General features: G+C 50.3%; 1 long non-coding RNA gene across 1 annotated transcript; it reads right to left on the bottom strand.

Moving 5' to 3' along the window:
- Positions 1-9,706: 9,706 nt before the first annotated feature.
- On the bottom strand, positions 9,707-20,034 carry LOC102013953. Its single transcript, XR_264292.2, has 3 exons — positions 19,930-20,034; positions 13,239-13,339; positions 9,707-11,224 (listed from the first exon to the last, which is right to left on the bottom strand). It is a non-coding gene; the product is annotated as an uncharacterized LOC102013953 (long non-coding RNA).
- Between the last annotated feature and the right edge of the window lie 1,086 nt (positions 20,035-21,120).

Raw genomic sequence — 21,120 nt, 5'->3', positions numbered from 1 at the left:
CTTAGTGTAATTTTTCTAGCACCACATTTTGACTTGGTGTTGAGGATTTTTGTGCCTTAGAGGTGAGTCTAACTTTCAGATGTTAAACATGGCTCATGTAGTAGGTACTAAATAAATGTCGGACTGAATCAAATTCACTGGAACTAATTCAAGTGGAAAAAGAATTCCTTTAGAAACGACAGTACATTTTTTGTACCTTTTTCAAGGCTATCACTCAAAACATTTAATCCTGGTTATACATGATTAAGAGGGAGGAAATTTAACCCAACTATAGGGTTTGGAGGTGGGACATCCAGGAAATTATGAAGATGAGAGAAGGTCATCAAGATTGGCATTGGGAGAAGGGGGAGAGGATGGAGGAGATACACAGATGCCCCTTGCTTTGTGATGCCTTTTCTCAAGCATCTGCCGCAAAGCAGGGCATCACCAGATGTGGCACCTCAGCCTTGGATGTCCAGATGCATTACCCAAAATAAAACTATTCCGTGTAAAATCACCCAATCTGTAGTGTTGTGTTACTGGCAACAGAAAACGGACCAAGGCAAGGTTGGTACAGAGAGTAGGGTTCTTGCTAATGACAGTGTGGGAAAGGGTGACAGGTGACAGAGCTGCCGAGATCCGTCTGTTGCTATGAGTGAAGTGTTAGGTGATTCTGAGGAGGTCGCAGAACAGTAGCCTCAGAGGGAGATAAAGACCCTAGGAGGAATTAGAGCAGTTGTCATCCTTGTCCTGCAGTTGCAGATAACGTGGGCGCCTGCGTCCGTGACCCAAGATTTGGGGGAAGGCAGAAAGAGACACTGGGCAGAGGGATTTCACAGTGAAGCGTTCGGGCCGTAACATGCGTCCTGTGTGCCCCCTTAGCTCACAGTGAGACTCCAGAACAAAAAATAAAAATTTAAAAACAACAAAATTTAGAGAATTTGCAGCCTGGCTAGGAAACAGTGAGAAGGTGTGTTCAGGAGAACGGGAGGAAGAGGGCACCTGCACAGGAGGCCCCGTGGGGTTGTGAGGCTGCTCCTCTCCCGGCGTGGGGCCCTTCCGGGACAGACCTGCCCTGGCACTGTCTTGGGCTCACAGTCCAGGGCAGCCTGAGCATTCACTTCCCTGGTTTTTGCTGCCCAGACGCCACACAGGAGCTGCAGCTGTGGCCTAAGCAGGCGGGTACAGCTCATGCGGGTGACAGGTGGGAGCACCTCCATGAGCTGGTCCTGCAGGTAGGCGGAGCACAGAGTACGGGTCAGGTAGCTCCCACTGAGATTTCAAAGGCAAGCCTAGGAGGCCAGGCACAAGCTCACCGCCTGGAAGAGCTCTGCCCCAGGCACGCAGTGTCTAATGGAGCTAAAGTGGGAGCCCAGAGAGGTACAGCTGCCAGCAACATGCACAGCCCTAGGGAAGAGCTCCAGACAGCCAGTGAAACAAGCTTAAAGGAGGAACCAGGTGCCTGTAACCAGCAGCACCGAGGGCCCCATGCAGCTCACCCCACCACACTGCACAGCACGCTGGACACGGGCTTGAAGACGCTGTCTGCCCTGCTGCGTGCTGGCTTGGTTTGTGCCGGTTACTCCTTTGCATTTCCCTATTTCTCTGTCTGGAAGAGGAATGTTTATTTTCTTGCTGTCCCACCAGTGTATCCCGGAAGTATGTAACTTGCTTTTTGATCCTACGATGACGACGACCTGCATCTGAAAGAGTTTACCCTGAATCTCAGAGGAGACTTTGAACCTTTGAATTAGCATTCGAGTAAGTTAAGACTTTAGAAGCCTTTGAATGGAATGACTCTATCCGTGAGAAGACATGCGTTCCAGAGGGCTGGGGACAGAAAGCTGAAGTTTGTATGTGGTTTGTCTCCTGCTAAACGCCTGTTGGCATCTGACCCCTCGTTGCAGACTGCTGGTAGAAGGGCAGAAACTGAATCGGCCTTTGGAGTTTGGAGCAGGGTCTTCAGGTAAGCGACTAGAGTAGACAAGGTCATCAGAGGGTGCATCCACTCACACTGCTCCGTCTCCTCTCGCCATCGGTACCCTGCACCCAGCACCCCGCCAGCGGGGAGGCCATTGCCTGGTACAGCCCTTGGGCTTGGACCAACAGAACCATGAGCCAAAAGGCACCTGGTTTTTAAGCTCCCAGTTTATAGTATTGTGTTACCATGTGTTTGTTATCAGCGTTAGAAAACAGCCTAACATATGCTCGACCTACTCAGAGGAAGTGAAGGGTTATAGGAGCATTGTTCTTGTCAGACTTCCAAGCAAAACCATGCTTTCTGCAGAGTAGCCTGAGCCCTGGAGAGATACACGCACCCGCCTGTGGTGTTGGGGATCCGTGTCTGCCGAGTCCACAGCAGTTCAGAGCACCTCCCTGGGGGTCTCCATCCTCACCCCACCCTCACCACCGCCAGAGACCTGTAACATCTAGAAACTAAAGCTTTGGAATCCCACATAATCCAGAGGTTGCTGTTGGCTTAATTTATTAGCATGTGCATCTGGTGAGACGTCTGTTAGATTCAATCTAAAAACCAAGGAAAGCTCACGACAGAAAGTAATTTGTTCTTAAAAGTTCTTGTGTTTTTCTTTATGAAAAGAGCTATTACTTCTTTTGATGCACCCACCCATAAGAAAAATGAACTATATTTTCGTATTTTTTTAAAAAATAAACCTGAGTAGTTTGCAACTCCTAACAGTCTACAAGTCAGAGCTCTAATCTTGAGTAGGTTGTACTGTTTTCCAGCCTGTGTGGTAATGTCAACATTTGTCCACCAGGTGTCGCTCGTTCCCTGTGTGTTTTAGACATTTCCAACCATATATAGAACACATCAGACCTTAAGGGCGGGGAGCAGGGTGCTCTTGGACATCCTCTGGCGGAGGGTGTTTTGTGGGAACCAACATGCTGTCGGTCCATGCATGGATGACCTACACCCCTTCATTCCAGTTTCCCTTCGCACCCCCTGGCTTGGGGGTGGTGTCTTCAGCTGTCCAAAGGGAGCGCTGTGCTCACAGCCTCAGTTCTGCCCCAGGGTGGTGTGAAGCAGGGGGCGAGCACCCCACGTCTTCGTGGGGCATTGCCTTCACTCAGAAATAGGAAGGCACATTTCTGTTTTGAAGTAATTTTATGTGGTGGTGTACACTTCTAATCCCAGGACTCAGGAGGCTGAGGCAGGAGGATCGTTGGGAGTTTGAGACCAACCTGGGCTACAAAGTGAGCTCAAGGCCAGTCTGAACTGCATTGGGAAACCCTGCCCCAAAAAGACAAAAAAAAAAAAAAAAAAAAAAAAAAGAGTGCAGTTTTAGTTTGAGAAAGGGCAAAACTCCCATGCTTGTCAAAGCAGACCTTTGGGGGCGCTCAGGCTGCAGCAGCCTTCTCTACGGGAGGACAGGGCTGCCCTGCCTCACTGGGCTGTGAACCACTGACAGGTGTGGCTGTTTGCTGCTGAGAATTTCCTGCAGCCTTCAAATGGAGAGGGAGGAAGGGAGGGGGATGCCCAGGAGACACAGCTGAGATGGGGGTCCTGTGGGTGCTGCAGTGAGGGACACCTCTCACCCAGCTGAGAAGAGCGGAGGAGGAGGAGGGCAGTGTCGCCCTCACCTGCGGCCAGCAGGGAGCTGGTGCACACAGAGCTGGACATGGCCCTGGAGGGGCTCCCGGGAAACCCAGATACCTGTGTGTGGGGGATTACCTAGTGACCTAGGAACCCCCCGCTGAGCTGAGTCAGCGCGGTGCTGGGTGCGGAGGGCCCACCTGAGGGCTGCTGCCAGCAGCATACAAGGAGAACTGGAGGGGAAAAGGTGATGCTGTTGGTTCTCCTGGAGGAGCTTGTCATGCTGGTTTTCCTGATATAAACTTGGCTGTTTTCATCATCTGAGGAGCTCAGGTCCTCACTGTCACTGAGGATGGCTGCGGTTCTTTTCCGGGAGCTCTGGTCCTTACCCTGAGTGTTGCTTCCTGGCTCCAGTGCAGATCCCTCAGCCCGCTGGCACAGATCCTTCACCCTGCTGGCACAGACTTTCTAGCTTCCACCACCGACCTTTGGGCCTTCCCAGCTCAGGTCTTGAAGCAGGCCTGCATGAGACATTGTTGTGAGCTCTGGGCCTCCAGCTGGACTCATGGAGGACACTGCTGTGGGCGCTCGGTCTTCATCTGGACTCGTGCAGGACATCCGCAGGGGAGCCAGGCCCTCAGCTGGGTTCTTTGGGTCTCTAGTGCGTGGATGGATCTCTTGCACTCTTCTGCACTTGACTTTTTGGGTGAATATTATAAAATAGTCCTGTAAATTATGTGTCCTGTATTACATCAGTTCCTTTGTGAACCCTGACGACAACCCTGTAGAAGCTGGGTGGGGCAGCCTGAGGCTGTGGGATGTGGTGGCTGCGGTGGTGAGGGCCCCTGGTGTTAGAGATGGGGGTGCCCGTGGGCGGGCGGTCTGTGCACCTAGAGGATAGCCACGAGGAGGGGGCAGAGCTGTGCTGCTGTGTGCTCAGGGTCAAGCAGACGGAAGTAGAGGCTGGAAAGAACACTATTCCTTCACCCGCTGCCCGCGGGGCTGCGGCGAGAGCGCTCAGCTGACTTTCCCCGTACCCACAAGGCCCTGGGGCAGTGTGACCACAGTCGTCCACGTCCGCGTCCACGCTTGCTTCCATCTTCCTCGCCATCTGAGGGCATCCCAGCATCCGTGCACCAAAGACACAATTAACTTTTGCCAGTTTCACCCAGCAGCGGGAGGGGCCTGGCACATAGGGTGCACCGTGCCGTCACTTCCCGCAGACCAGAGCAGATGTGAACTGGGTTTGTCCCCCAAGGACTCCCGTATGGGACGTGGGGTCCTCAGTGGGGTGATGGGAGACCTTGTGGGACAGTGAAGAGCTGGGGTCTCTTGGGAGGCCCTTTGACCACTAGGGCTGTGCCCTCAGAAGGGACACTGGGCTTCTTGTGGGGCTGCAAGTTGGTTCTTCTTCTCAGAACCCAACTGATCCTGGCTCCAAGCCCTCCTGGCTTCCCGCCTGGAGGTGGGCGCTCACCTCTCATGCTGCTCTATGGCTGCGCCTCCCATGCCGGGAGCTGGCTGGCTTGTGTCTCATCCTGGAAGTGTTTCCATGGACTCGCCGCTGTCAGGGTGAGAGGGAGCTGAGGGCAGTGGCCCCCTGAAGTGACTCTCAGGGGCAGTGTCATCGATGCTCGTCTCCTTGGGGGCTTCCGGCCTCTGCGTGACAAGAGTGGGGGGTGCAGTTTTTCATGGTGGGCACGGGGGTCCCCGTGTGCACTGCAGGACGGTGGGTAGCAGCCCTGCCCCCTCCTCCTCACCTGATACCGGAAGCAGCCCGCCCCTGGCCCCCTTATGATACCCAGAGCCTCTCGAGATCATGCCAGATGTCCCTGGGCTGTGGCGGGTGACACAAAGTTGTCTCCAGTTAACGGCTTCACATCAGGGCAGCCACTTCTTCCATGTTCTTGGTTACTGGAAGGGGAAATGACAGAGCCAAGGGAGAGGTTTTCTGAGGGGGGTAGTTAATGCCGCTTCTGGCACAGCTCACGGCAGCCGCCACCCCTTTCCCTGCACCCTGAGTCCTCTCCGCAACGCCCCTCTGGAGGCCCCTGTGCAGGGTCCTCTCTTCTGTCTCTTTGGTTGGCTTTGAGCACGGATGCGCCCCACGCCCTGACCTGGGACCTGCTCTGCACATTCACTGCATAATTCCCTGCCCCCCAGCATGCATGTAGCTCTTGCCACCGGACCGCGGGCTCTTGCCCCTTTGCTTGCTCCATGGCAGCATGCCCCAAATCAAAGCCCCAGTCTCCACCTCCATGAGCTGCAGGGCTGGTTCCCGCTTTATGGGGCCTGAAGCCAGGGGCCTCCTGCACCCTCTCCCTGCCCCTGTGGACACCGTGTGCAGCTTGTCAAAGAGCCACCAGGAGACACACGGCTCTGACACTCCCCATCAAGCAGTTTCCTCTCCTTCCTTGTGCCCTGGAGCTGATGTTTCAAGCCTGAGTGAGAACACATCCCCTTCAGACCAAGAGAGGAAAGCGCGGCCTTGGAGGATTGTCTGTCGGTCTTCTACTTTCTGCCCCACCTCCCCGTGCTCCCCAGAGTCGCTGTGGGTGTCCCTGCTGCCGCTTGACGGGCTCCTTCGCACTCAAAGTCCTCAAGCTGGTCCTTCGTCAGGAGACCTCTCCAGCCTCCCTCCCTCACCTGCTTTCACCCCGCCCATCAAGGTGACCTACTGAACATGGTGACCTTTGCCCTCTGTCCCTGAGTCCTGTCCCATCAGTTTTGGCCCTGCGGGCAGCCCCTGCTGGCAAACCTCTGTGGACGGAGGGACAAACACCCTAGGTTCACAGCCAGTCCCCAGGTGTGTATGTGTGTGTGTGTGTGTATGTGTGTGTGTGTGTTACAGGCCACGTCTTGCAGGTCTTTCAAGCAGGGTAGAAATATTCAGATCTTTCAAGAGTTTTAAGACTTGGAATGGCAGGGTTGAACTTATGTGAATAATGTTTCTTCCTGGCCTTTGCAGGAAATGGACCAGGTGAAGGCAATGGGGGAAGCAAAGACGTTTCCCAGATTATGCCTTGGGCTCCAGGGACACCCGCCCAGTTCCGCAGGAGAGCTGGAGGGAGGGAGGCGGAGTGAGGACAGAGGTCGTAGCCGGTGGGACAGTTGTGTGGTCCACTGGGTGTGAGTGACAGAAAGGGTTCTGGACAGCTGCTGAGATTCTACCTTGGCCCAGAAGAGAGGAGAGTGCAAGGGGGGCGTGTCACTTCCTAACTGCATCACCCCTTTTCAGTTCCCCACTGTGGGGAGGACAGAAGCACAGCCCTTTTGGTGCCAGTGACCACCTTGACTCCCAAGGCGACTGTCCACGGCCAAAGTTTGAAGTCAAAGGAGCCAGAGTAGGGGGCGGGCTATAAAAGCGGAGCTCTTTACTGCTCGTTGACTGAGTCTGCCTTGCAGGGTCACATGGGACGCAGCATGGAAGCAAGCCAAGCGGTCACTCACCCTCTGGAAACTTCGAGGTGAGCGCAGCTAAGACCCCAGGGCTTTGACACTGCTGAATCAACTAACAGCATCAGGTATGGAGAGTATCTGTCCTAGAAACCATGAAAGAGACAGAGGAAGCCCTACAAAAAGCTCATCAGGAAAATGACTGTGGTCTACAAGTCCTTCCTCGCTATGCTGATGTTGACTTATTGTGGCTTCACTGTATCACAGGTTTTTTAAAAACAGTAGATCTAATTCTGTATTGCAGAGTTTTCACTATATTCCGGGATTTTGTGGCATACAGGTATTTCTATAATATTTATTATTTTAATTATTTTTGCCTAAAAAATTTAAAATATAAAGATATAAAAATGTTAAATTAAACATAATAAAAGAATATTAAATTGAAATAAATACTGTACGTGTTATGGTTGATACATTGTGCCAACTTGGGGAGTCTAGAGGTTTGGCTAAGTGACTCAGCAGTTCTGCATCTTGGGGTAAAAAGGACACGCCCTTACCCTTCTGGGATGTTGTTTATTGTGTTAATTTGAGAAGTTTAGAAGGTTAACTATGCAACTCAGAAGGGGTCCAGTTTGCTTACTTTGTATTCATCCTGAGCCTGTGCAAGAGGCAGGCATGCAGAGGGTGTGGGTGTGGAGGACCGCCCCCATCTCCGCAGAGCGGGTAGACTGCATAAAAAAAAGGAATTGAGGAAGGACTGGCTGCTGGTTCTTCGGAGGAGCTCCGGTCTTCGCCTTCAGCTCCGGTCTTCGCCTTCAGCTCGGTCGTCTCCTGGCTTCTGGTGCAGACTGTTGGGCTTCCGTCTGGATTCTTCAGCCTTCTGGTGTTGGCTCTCCGGCCTTCCTTGTAGATTCTTCAGCATTCCGTCGCAGACCCATCAGCCTTTTGATGTGGACTTGCACGGACACTGCAGCGAGCCTCAGGCCCAGCGAGCTCCAGGGGCTGGGCTCTTCAATCTCCAGTGTGCAGACACCCTCTGCACGCTTCCTCATCCAACTCTGTAGCTGACCATTGTAAGCCGAACTTGTAATTCCTTGTACATTTGTTTATCTTGTATTATATCTGTTCCTCTAGTAAACCCTGACTGATACAGTACGGTATGTATTTCATCAGCAGATGAATACTGTACTGCACACAGTGGAAGTGCAGTACTCCACTACTGCCAGCCTAAGCTCTCAGAGCCACCTGGCCATGTGAGCCAACCCACAATGGGCCGGCCCTGCTTATAGGTGAGGAGGGCATGCGGCACTGCCCCTGGCCCCGGCCTGCTCCCACCCTCCATCCACCTGTCCTGCCCTCCCCTCCTGTCCTCTGAGCTGAGACACCGGTTCCCTGGGGCGGCCCTAGGCACCGCCCCGGCTGGAAGCTGAGGCTTTGGGAGGAAGGGTTTCCTCGGGAAGGTGTGCAGGAGTGTGGGAAGGGCTTATAATGCCTTAAAATATTTAAATAATATAATAAATAGAACGCTGCTCTTTGGTGGATGTTCACCTATCTCAGGGGTCTCTGGAACGTAACTCCCACGATAGGTGAGGGGTCACTGTACTTTGATATTTATTTAAAGGGCTTATGTGAATGTCCTAGATGAGGGTTTAACCCCTATGTGTGTAATTATTTTAAAGTAATGATCAAAGTGCTTCTTTAACATTCATTTAAATAACCATCCGGCTGAATATTACTGGTCCAGATTCAGTAGCTAGAATCAGGACACCCAAGCCTAAATAAAAGCAATCAAATCAAAGCACAAGCAGTATCAGAGAAGAGAACACAACCACCCGCAGGTCTCCATTCTCACCCCACACTGTCCAAACACTTGCAACTTCTGCAAACTAAAGCTTTGGAATTCCGGATCAAGAGGTTACTGCTGGCTTAATTAACACCAATCAGCACCATATCACCCATGGTACTGAATTTGCAAACTTGTATCTGTTTTTGAAAGAAAACAATGTTCATGAGAGGGCAGCAACGGCGGAGAAATTTCTCTGGATCCTAGCGGACATGATGCCCAGCCTGTGAAGGTCAGGCAGCCTTTCCCAATGTGCTGGGGATGAGATGGCCACCGTGCTGGGAACGACGATGGAAGATGGAGGAAGATGGGCTCAGCAACAGGGACCTCATCCAGTAAGGCTGACTGGGCCACCTCTGCTGTGTGGTCCGTCTGCCCTGCTTTCCCTGACCTCTTCTCACCCGCAGAGCCTCCCTCCCGGATCTGGAGACTCAGTAGCAAGTGTCTGCTCCTTACAGCTGTTGGAGCTACTGAATCTGGACCACTAATATTCAGCCAGGTAGGTAACTAAATGAATGCGAAGGAAGCACTTTGGTCATTCCTTTAAAATAATTCCTCGCAAAGGGATATTGGGAGGATTATCCTCGCAAATAATTCCCTCGTACAGGACGTTCACATAAGCCCTTTCCATAAATATCCAAGTAGACCACAATCTCTTTCTTGGTGAGTTTTTTTGTAGAGTTTCCTTTTTTCTCCTTCATGACTTCTAAGACAGATACTTTCCATTCCTGATGTTACTTGATTCAGCAGGGTTAGGGTTAAGGACAGGATTAGGGTTAGGGTTAGGGTCAGGGTCAGGGTAAAGGGTCAGGGTCAGGGTCAGGGTCAGGGTAAAGGGTCAGGGTCAGAGTCAGCGTAAAGGGTCAGGGTCATTGTCAGGGTCATTGTCAGGGTCAGGGTCAGGGAAAGGGTCAGGGTCATTGTCAGGGTCAGGGTTAGGGTTAGGGTTAGGGCTAGGGTTCACTCACTTTAAAAAAGTTTTTCAAATGTTATTCCCTTTCCCTGATATCTCTGCCACTGAAGTCACCTATCAGGAAAAGCCTTAGTTTCCAAATCAGCTTTCCGTCCTCTCCCCTCATTTTTCTTACATCCTCGAAGCTTCATCCCCTACTTGCTCGTTAATTCCGCCCTCCGCGCACTCCTCAGCCATGTACCACCTCGTCATTTAGCCTCGTTCTCCTGCACGGACTGTGCTGACTACCATCCACCCTCATCTTCCGAACCCTGACACCTCGGCCTCCTTGCTTTTGCCTTCTTCCTGGTTTGTGTAGCTCGTAGAACTGCTCTACCCTATTCACTTATCCAGCATTTAGCTGCAACTAAGTCACACTGTTCTTCTCACAGTGCTTTGTGCTAGCTCTTGAATTTGTTTTTATCTCCTAATCTGCTCTAGGCTCTTCAATATGTGGGTCATAAAGCCTGAGCACCATAGAGGATCGCTGCATCTTTTGCAATGTGTATTACAGATCGATGCATAAAGCAGGGCTTAACCCACAATTATGTAACTGAAATGACTGCTTGGGCGTGCAGATGGGGAAACAGAGCTCAGGCGCTCAACCCTGAAGGGTGGTGTGAAATATTTTATGTTCTAGTATCAGCACAGTTATGCATGCCTTATGTGCACAAAAATTTTTTTCACTTGTGTTTCAGATTTTCTGCCCCCTAAAGTATGGAAAGTGGATTGACTCATTTAACAGGAATCTTGTGAAGTACCATGGGTGTTTGCAAAGCACCTTGCTTTCCGTGGATAAATAGCAACATGAAGAGAACAGTGCAGTTTTCCCCATGAAATATGTTTAAATCATGCATCTAAAGTTTGACAAAAGAAGAAAGAATCTAATAAATTTTAAGCTTAGCAAAAATGATCTATTGTCCTTGAACCAAGTGGTACTAATTTAGTAAAGGAGAAAGAAAAAAATACCTTTGTTCCTGCCAGAGTTTATGTTTTCAATTCTCTTATCTAAGTCTTTCCTATGTTTTCTCAAGTGGAAATTCCCAGTTCCCACTAGATTTCATGAAACTCCTATGTGTTGTAGATGTGAAATACAGTGGTAGCTTGGTTCACAGACTCAATTCTCCCCACGATTCCAGTTGCAGTGCAAACTGGATGACAGCTGAATCAAATTCCCCCATTCGGTCAACACTGAATCTAGACATTAAATTTGACTCAGGACATGATTTCCTCATCTAAGCATCTTCTCAGAAAAGTAAGGGTTCAATGTAGAATCATCATTCATTGAGCAAGTGGAGGTGCACATCTATTCTGGCCAGGCCCTGCTTGGGGACATGAAGGTGAGGAGAACGTTGATTCTTCTAGGAATTTGCCTCCTGGCCAGGTGAGTCCCATACAGGTGTGATGCCCCACACCCAGGCGGAAGACCAGAGAGGCAGCTGGGTCAGTTTTCACCGGATGTCCAGAAGTGCTCCACCAACTCAGATGCTAGGAATGGATTCTGCCAAGAAGAGAGCCGTAGTTAGGCACTCCATGGTGACAGTTTTGGCAGAGGCATATGGCGTAGAACGTTAGCCTAACGGGGATAAATGAGTGTCCACATATGGCTAGAGGGAAGGGTGAGATGGGCACCATGAGATAAAACCAGCCATTGGGTAGATTTGGGGAGACTACCAACGCGGGGCAAGGTGTTGGGCATCAAAGGCACCCCACTCCTTGGGACACCCACAACGGGAAGGGTCTTGCACAATGACCTGGTCTTCTAAGGAAGAGAGTTTTCCGGGATGGATTCCTCCTCCTTTTCTTTGAGACAGAAATAAACCCCAGGGAGGGCAGTGGGTGATTTCTGTGAATACACCGTGTTTATGTGCGCAGTGTGCAGACAGCACAGCGCCTCCAGCAGCTGAGGGACCTGCTTTCGAAAAACAGCATGGGCAGTGTGGTACTCTACGAAGGTTCGTGTTCGAGGACAAAGCCTCTTACAGCGCGGCCTTGGCCAGAGGTTAGCCTCTGGGAAGGGTCTTTATCTGCACATCCATAAAACGGGCATCAAATCTTTCCATTGTGTTGAGATGCAATATGGAGTGTGATCAAAAACCATGGTGAATGTTCAAATTTTTTAAAAATACAGTAAAAGACACATCACCATGAATCTCCCTCGAAATATTCCCCTTTGCTTCAAATACACTTATCCCATCTTTGCGGCCACTTTCTGAAGCAGCTTTGGAAGTCCTCTTTTCTGAGTGTCTTTAATTGCACTGTCCTGGCTGCCTCAATGTCCTGAATGATTCAAAATACTGACCTCTCACGGTCCCCTTAACTTTGGGAAGATCCAGAAGACACACGATGCTAAATCCAGAGAATAAGGTGAATGAAGACACACTGTCACGTTTTTATGAGCCTGCCTCCCATTGGGTAGTACTCAGCAGCAGCGTTCCCTGTGTCTTTGATAGCACCTTGTGAAGACACTCATGAAAGAGTACTTCCAGAGCTGCTTCAGAAAGTGGAAAGAGGGGCTGGGGATTTAGCTCAGTGACAAAGCGCCTGGCAAGCGCAAGGTCGTGAGTTCGGTTCCCAGTACAGGAGAAAACAAACAAACAAAAAAAAAAAGAAAGTGGCAAGAGCAATGAGATAAGTGTATTCAAGTGCTGGGGGGATTTTGAGGAGGACTAATGTCAATATGATGCTACTGTAATGATTTTTTGAAATTTAAACATTCACTGTATATTTTGATCACCCCTTGTGTTATACACCTCCTGGTAGATAAGCAAATAGTTTCTCAGTGACAGAAGTTGGAATATGGAGACCTGTCATGTTAAACTCAGTCCTTATTCATTTCCCTCCACTTACCTCCCACAGCCTGAGCTTTCACTGGAAGGGAAGCAGGTCTATTGGGACAGTAGGTGTTCTCTGCTTTTCCAAGTTTTAGGGGAAAGGTCCCACACTTCGCCTGCATTTGGAATTCCTGACACTGTGAAGTGAGTGGACCTGGCTGGCTAGGTCCAAAGCTGCCTCCCTATGGTTCATTAGCAGAAGGAGCAAAGATGCCTGCCCTGCGCTCGCAGCGCCTGCAATTCCCCCGAGGGAACTCTGCCCTGTCCTCAGCTCCCCGCTTGCTGCCCCTGCACACTGTGGAAGACATTTGGGCATGACTGGGGTCACGTGTACGAGCATCTTGCCTTTCCCGTAAATCACTTCCTGGCGCCTTTCTTCCCCCATGTTTCTAACTGTGTTTCTTGGGATGACTTCTCATCAGCACCTCCCACTTCAGTGAGCTCTGCCTTCATGAGTTTCAGAAGTATTAGTGGGCTGAATGTTGAGAACCAGAATGCCCACACCCACACAGCTCACTGTCCACACTAATATTGATTTACTGTTACACTGTCCTGATCAAGCTGACTTCATTACGCCTGATAGCTCTTGCCCAGAGAGACTCAACTTGCAAATAACATCACTGCTCACTTCCATAACCTCCCCCAAATTAACTTCAATGGCCTTTGGGTTACTCAGCTCACCACAGACAGCACTGGATGATCACAGGTTACCTCTTCTCAACTAACATGTCATGAACTTCATCCCAGGCTAGCCAAATCTTGAACTCTTCCGAAAGGCCTGCCTGAAAGACACCGAGAATCTCATAAACATCCCACTTCGTCCCACCCCTCCTAGGCTAATCTAAGACAAGCAAGGTTGAGCTAGCACAGTGCCCAGTACCCAGACTAGAGCCTCTGTAATTATTCATCAACTGTCAGGTCAATGGAGGATACACAGTTTTGTCTACCATGCAACAGACTGAATTTAAAATGCTTTGTTAACTAAAAAACAAAAGTAATGGAATAATAGATTCTATGCAGTGAGAAGGGAGGCACACCAATGAGAGGGTCAGGCATGGGACTGCAAGGGCTGGCAAGGAAAACTAGATGTGTCCTCTGTCTCTGCTGGTTCAGGAGAGGAGGAACGGAGGAGGGACAGTCTGACACCTGGGCCAGGACAGGTAACCAATGTTGGCAGCTGAGAGGGAGCACAGACTTGGTGTGGGGCCGAGTGCTCCTGGCAGCCCAGGGAGCCCTGGCCCCGGGCCACACTGGCCTCCGCGCGCATTGTTGGGAGGTGTGATCACGCCAGTCCCTTACAGAGTGCTGGCCGTCACTGAAGGCTGAGGGCAAATTCTGTAGTTACCATGTCGGAGAATTTAGGTGGGAAAGGCGGGTGGAACAAAAGTTCAAAGCCCATGCACCGGCTCTTGCCGGCACGCTAAGCTCTTCTGGGGCCCGACAAGCTTGGACGCCTGGCTTTTCTGATGCGAGTTGCTATACTTGACTGCGTGTGCTCCGGGCATAGTTCTGGGCCTCATTTTTTATTGACATGAGTAAGTTACTTAACAGTGTGTGCCGTGGTGGTGCTGGGCAGATGGGGGTCGTTTATGTGCCTTCTACCTTTCCCTTGTGGAATAATAGTTTTATAAGCAAGAGTAGCTCGAGGCTGGTGGATCTGTGCAGAACTGCTGCTCTATGCAGCGGAGCAGCTCACAGCAGGACCCCCTGCTCTTCCCATTGGTTAAAAGAGTCATGTATTCTTCTAGTCAAATGAGCATCACAAATACCATCTTATAAAGTCTTTCACTTACTAGTACGCTGGAAATGTAAATATAAACGTACACATAGACTATCGTTTCTTTCGTGATTGTGAGGGAGATTCCACCATAATGTGTCTCAGCCAGTCCCTGCGGAGCATCTACACATGTGAGTCAGGTTTCTCAGACTCGGAGAACTGGGACCAGGTCACTGTCTGTGGGGACCAGGTCACTATCTATGTGGGCCAGGTCACTGCTCGAAGGGGCACTGTCCCAAGCACTGTCGGTTGTGATCAACATCCTGGCTCTGGCCACTTTGCCTTCCCCCAGCTGTGGAAACCAGCAGTCTCCCAATATGGTGAATTATTCCTCCAAATCACTCTGGGTTGAGAACCTACAGAGTCATTTTTCTCTTTTTAAAATATCATCATGGACAGCTGCCTGGACTTCCTCACAGCTGTCGGTCCTCCTCATCACCTCCAGAGGGCAAATTCTTCGAAGCTGAATGATGGTGGCAGAGGAGATGCGTTCATCTGAGGCCTTTGCTGTCCTTTTGCCAAGTTTCTGTCAAGGTATCATTTTTTTAAAAGTGAAAAACCCCACTCACAGAGGCACACAGTGAATGCAAGTCAGAGATTTATTTCTCTCCTGCAGTGAGCCAGCAGCGGGATGGAGCTGACTCAGAGGTGTGGGCAGATGGCATTGCACAACCCGAAGGGGCCGTCAGGCACACCAGGGGCACCCCAGGCTGGGCCCTGCTGCCCTGTGTCTGCAGGCACAGGCCTCTCACTGGGCCACCAGACACGAGGCAGTTTTGTTGCTCTCAGATTTGTAGATGTTCACATGACCCCTACCAGGTCCTGGTGCATCCCAGTCAGCAGAAACTAATAAATCTGATCAAGAGTCATGGTAGGGAAACGGATGCACCTCAAGACCATAGTGTTAAGTGAGAAACATCAGACACACAGGCTTCAGTGTCACGTGGTGCCTCTTCTATGGGAAACCCAAAGTGTACATAAATTAAAGAGCAAAATGAAAGACGGGTGATAGGAAACGGGGAGAGCCTTTGCAAAAGGGAAGGAAACCAGGAGACGGAGGCAGGGGGAGACGGAAGGGAGGGAAGGGAAAGGGAATGTGAAAAGGAGTTACGGTGTGTTGGTGTGTCGTGTACCCATACCAACCCACACGAGCTGTGCTATTGCTCTGTCCTGCAGACTCGCTGAAAACAGGAGACAGTTACCCTCAGGAGAAGGTGAAAACACGTAGCTGCCCTTTTGCTTATCTTCAAGGTTTACTTTTTTCTATTACACTGAAAATTTATCAAATTTACCTCCCTTTAATGAATGCAGGTCCCAAGACCAACACCATGAAGATTACCACTTCTTTTTGTCATATCTTACCAGACAGATATCTCATTATTATTTTTTCCATTTGCTTCACTACCAGTGCGGTCAAATATGCTTTCACGTATTTACTGGACATTGTGTTCTAATTTGTCGCTCCTATCTATGTCCTGTGCTTGTTTTTCTTTTAGGGAAATCTTTTTTGTCATTCCTGTAGTAATAAAAATCATTTTTTTAATAAATGTCGCAGGAACAGTTTTCTCAATTTTTCTTTGCCTTTTAAAACTTGTTTCTGTTGAATATAGACATCTCTAGGTAGTATAAATTCATGAAGTTGGTCGGTATTTCTCTTTATGTTTTTACTCCTGGGATTATGTAGAAATATTCTTTCTTAACCCAGGGTTAGATGTTTATCTACACTTTCTTCTAGTGTATTTAGAAGTTATTTTATACTTAAATTCATATTCTATTTGCAATTCATTTTTAAATAAAATGAGAGCTAGATGTTTTCTCTTAGAGATTCATCCAGTTTTTCTGATTCCAGTGATTGAATTATTCATCATTGATGTCATATTTCTCATATATGAAGTCCTGGGTCTAAGAGATGGACTCTGGATCCTCTGTCCTGGTCCCGGGATCGGCCTGTGGTCTTGGCTCAAGGCCACAAGGAGAGGTTATCACTGGTTTATAACATGCTCCTTTATGTGGCAGAGCAGCTCTTGTTTTTAATGTCTTTTGCTTGCAGAGGGTAGACTTTATTTTCATAGAATTCGTAGAAGTGAAAAGGTGTTTGTGTTGTTGTTTTAGGCCAGTGAGCTTTCATTCTCACATAAGGCTAAGTATTTTCCCAGGCAAGATGTTTTCACTTCTTGGTGAACATGTTTAGTTGTGATCCTTTTTCTCTGTAGTCAAAGGCAGGGTTAGCTGCCTGAAATGTGCTTACCACGGCTCACTTTCCTTTGTCCAAGTGTCTGGGTATGCTGGGGCCAAGGCTGGGGGACGCGGTGGTCACACCGATGGCCGAGAGCCCGGCAGCCCAGACAGGCCGCTGCAACTCAGGCGGCTGCTTGCCACAGAGGATCGGCAGATTCTTGTTAGCTGCTGAACTGGTTTCCCCCAAATGGACTCTGTGGACCTGTCCAGTCCCACGGGTTAGTAGCCTGGCAGGAGGGAGGTGCTCTTGGGGTCAAAAGTGTTGGACACGCTGAGAGCTGATTAGTGGGTTTCTCCACAGCAGGCCTGCCCGGGGCCTCGACTGAGGGACATCCACCCCAATGGGAGCCTTTGGGGATGGTGAGACAGTGGCGCCTTCCCACAGGAAATGGCAATCAGCCCCTTAGCAAACACTGCAGCCTGGGAAAGGCCAAGCCCACATAACAGGGATACTAGCAAAAGTGTGCACGTAGAAACGGCTGTAATTAATGACTCTCTGCTGAGAATTAACTGTCTTTGAGTGCGGTGTCCAGAGTTATGGGGGAGTTCTGTGTACTTCATCAGCAGTGCTTGGGACAGCCCCAGGAGAGGGGTGACCCCTCAGGTGGAAACGAGGACACTCAGGCTGAGAAATGAACATCATGCAGCTGTGGGAAGGTAGGACTTTACTTACAAAGAATCTGCAAATGCTGACTCCAAAACAGGTTTGTTCATGCTCCTTTGCTGTGTAAAAGTCCCATGAATTTTCCGGCTGGCACCAATAGCCACTGATGAGCTCTGTCACACCTTACAGATGAGAAGTCAGGGCGCTGAGACTCGAGGTTCTCTGCTCAGTTCCACACAGTGAGATCGAGGTGCTGACCAGCTTCCTCCTTGCTGGAGGCTGAGAGGAAGGATTAGCTTCCCACTCACACAGGTGTCAGCGGAATTCACTTCCTCTGAGTTCCTTGTAGGTCCTCCCTCCTTCTTCAAAGCCAGGATGGAGAATCTCCCTCACACGGAGTCTCCAACTGTCACGTCTCTCTCTTCACAAGGAGCCCCCCAAGGGGTCCCATGAAGAGGTCAGGCTGGGACAGTCTTTCTACCTTCAAGTATTTTGCACCTTCGTTCCATCTGCAAGATTCCTTCACCCCAGTCCCTAGAGGGTGTTTTGTTTTGCTTTTGTGGTACTGGGAATTGAACTCAGGGCTTCTGCACTGAGCTACATCCCCAGACTTATTTTCTATGACAATGTTATGGCCTAGGTTTAATATGTACCCCCAAAATCTCACATTTGGTGCCAGGCCTGGCTGCAAGGGGAGGTCACTAGGGGTGACCTGGAAGGGTGCATCTCCCTGCCTGGCTCCTCCCTTCTCTCTCTGCTTCCTGGCTGCCATGAGGTGAGCCACTCTCCTCCGCCCCGACCATACTGTACGGCCACCTCTGCCTGAGTGCCAGCCGCAGACCAAAGTCACTGAAACTGGAAGCCAAAGTAAACCTCCCCTCCTTGAAGTTTCAGGAGTTGGGTATTTTGTCCCTGAGGCAAGAAAGTGACAATGAACGTAAACAGGAGATTCCTAAGTTGCTAAGTCATCCACACTGGGCTCAAATTTTTGATGCTCCTGCCTCAGCCTCCCACAATGCTAGGATGATAGCGTGCCTGAATAGTGTTTGACTGAACAGCTGGGAGGGGGCAGTGGGAGATTGGGGAGTTATGTTAGAGCTGCACCTACCATAGGCCCTTCCTACCTCCTGGCGGCACCTGGACTGTGCTTGCTCCGGCCTTGTCTGTGCTCTTGCAGCGGTCCACAGAGGGTTGCTCAGCCTTGGCTTGAGCCAGTGGAATACATCAGAACCCCCGGGAAGCACCACAGAGCCCTGTGCTGATGACCTGGGGAGCCTTTTCCGTGCCTGGCAAGCAGGCTTTTCTCGTTGCTCCCTCTGCTGCAGGAGTTTAGAGACCGAGTGGTGTTTAGAAGGTCAACATTCCACGAATGGTTTTAAAAGTCTGCTTTGAGCTTCACCATTGCTATTGTTTACATGACACTCCACACATTTAATGCGGCTGAATAACAGCCATGGTACTGCTTCCCTTCAAGAATGTCATTCACCTTCTCCAAAGAAGCCTCCACCCACGAGTCCCGGAGCGAGAGTCCTCACACCACACCATTGCATTTCCCAGCGAAGCTTGGTCTCACCTCTGAACTCTTGAGCACAAGTTTGTAAGTCACTTTGACCACGAAGTTTTTGCTAAGACCCTAGCCAGTGAGAACCACTAGCCAAACCAGACTCCCGGGGTCCCTGCTTGGTTGGATGCAGCTCTCTGTTCAGGCAGCGTTGGGAGAAAATGCTGGAGAGACGCTAGAAAACGAACCCATTTGGCCTCCACCCAAACTGTCCTGGAGCCTCCGGACTGGAGCAAGCTGCGATTTCCCCAGCGTCTCCGGGGAGGAAGAGGAGACACCCACGGCAGGGTCCCCGGTCCCCAGCTGCTCACAAACTGGCTCCTCTGCCCAGCTGTCCCCTCTGAGCTCTGAGGTCATAGATAAAACCAAGCCCAGGGACGCAGGGCTGAGGCTCCTGTTTGCAAACAGGCCGTATTAATTTCATTAAGCCGCCTGGTTTTAATTTTCAACCACTTCCCAACTGTCTCCTCAGGAGTTTCCAGCGCCAAGCGCCTTCATTCTTTCCACCATTTACTGGGGGTTGGAGCAGTTTAATGACTGTCCTGCGAGGAGTAGCAGGGGCGACAGATCAGGAACAACCAGAGAGTGATGAGAAAGAAGGATTAGAACTTGGAAGAGAATGGCAAGATAATAAAAGTGTAATGCAAAACATCATATTTGTGCAATTACCATGGTGTGGCTTGCTTAACAACGAATCTAAATTTATCTCCCTGCTGATGGTCCACTGTGAGAAATAAAATCTAACAAGATCCGGGGGTGACTCCAGTCTTTCTCAACAACTTTGTCCGACAGTTCAGCATGCGGGAAATAGCGTGTGGGGTGACTTGAGGTGCTTTGGGGGTCCCCTTGCCCCAGCCAGCCTGCCAGCCCCATTCAGGCTGTGGGGTCCCGGCCCAGTCACCGCCAGACCTCCTCCCAAATTCTCTGAGTGAAAGCAGACCCACTTGCTTCTGCTCTGCTGCTATGGCGGTGCCTACCTTTGTTGACAGACCTTAAAGCTCAAACAAAAGACAACACTGCTGCGAGCAGCTCTGCTATGCATGTCCTGCTTGCTTTACTCTGTGCCCTGCACACATACAAGGTGTGACGGACCAGTATGGTGAACACTTACATTTTAAAAAGTGAGTTACAGTGAAAGACAAGTCACCAGTACCTACCCTGAAAATGCCTCCCCTTGCTTCAACACACTTACCCATAGTTCTTGCCACTTTCTGAAGCGGTTCTGGAGGTCCGTCCTCGTGAGTGTCTTTGGTGTCTTCAGCTGTGCTGCCGTGGCTGCCTGGCTGTCCTGAAGTGAGCCAAAGCATTCACTTTCCGTGGTCATTTTGACTTTGGGGAAGAGCCAGAGGCCTCACAGTGCCAGATCTGGTGACTAGTGTGGATGAGGACCCAGCGTCGTATTTTATGAGCCGCCTCTCTGTCGGATGACACTTGGCACCAGCGTTTGCTGTATATTTTATTACACCACGCGGTGATACTCTTGAAGGAGGACTTCCAGAGCTGCTTCAGGAAGTGGCAAGGATGATAGGATATGAGGGTTGAAATGACGGAGATTAATGTCTCTTCCTGTAATAACTTTGAATTTGAGCATTTTGACGCTCTGTATACTTTGATCCCTTTTAGGTACCCCTTGGACATCTTAAATGTTCTCTGCCTCCCTCATTCTGGCCAGGCCACTCCTCTCCCCAGACCTGTGGGAGCTGGGCATTCCACCGAGCCTGCCTGCTCCTGGTGCCCAGTATTCTCGCGGTTGCCCAGCACAGGGGCTGAAATCTGAGGCACATCAGCTCACACCCCTGCGCAAAGCCCTCTGGTGTCTTCTCCTTGTGCTTACTGTACCAGTGTCTTGACTGCTGGGCCTTGCTTTGTTCGGTGCCCGCCACTTCCCCGTGTTGCTGGCAGAGTGAGGCTGTCCTTGTTGATCTGAGAGCAGCCTAGAGGCCTCCTTTGGCCTGAGCCTTGTGGCCAGCAGGACCCTCCCTCCAGATCGCTGCCCCTTAGACATACCTCCACAGGAATGCTGTCAGAGTGGTGACAGAGTTGGATCCCCGTGGGACAGCAGTGGGTAGGGCAAGAGCTCCTGAAGGCAAGCGGTACCCAAGGCCACAAGGCACTGGCATAGGACAGCCTCTCCCACACTTGGAACCTGAATGCATGAATGAGTAACTTCCCTAGTATTTTGAAGTTTTAAGCCATTAAACTGAGAACCGAGTTAGGTTTGAGCTTCTAAGTTCAGTTTACTTCAATACTAGTTTACCAGGTTCTCCCTGACAGGCCGTGTAGGAGTTGACACAATTGGCTGTCCCGTGTGCTGGCCGCTGGCCGTGTGTAGCTATTGAGATATAAACTACTAAAACAGCACACAGCTAAAATGTGCAGCTGC

The sequence above is a fragment of the Chinchilla lanigera genome, unplaced genomic scaffold, assembly GCF_000276665.1.
Source record: "Chinchilla lanigera isolate Chin_1 unplaced genomic scaffold, ChiLan1.0 scaffold00103, whole genome shotgun sequence".
In the NCBI taxonomy this organism is placed as follows: Eukaryota; Metazoa; Chordata; class Mammalia; order Rodentia; family Chinchillidae; genus Chinchilla; species Chinchilla lanigera.
The sequence above is the reverse complement of the archived record's forward strand: the minus strand, read 5'-3'. Positions and strand labels throughout refer to the sequence as shown.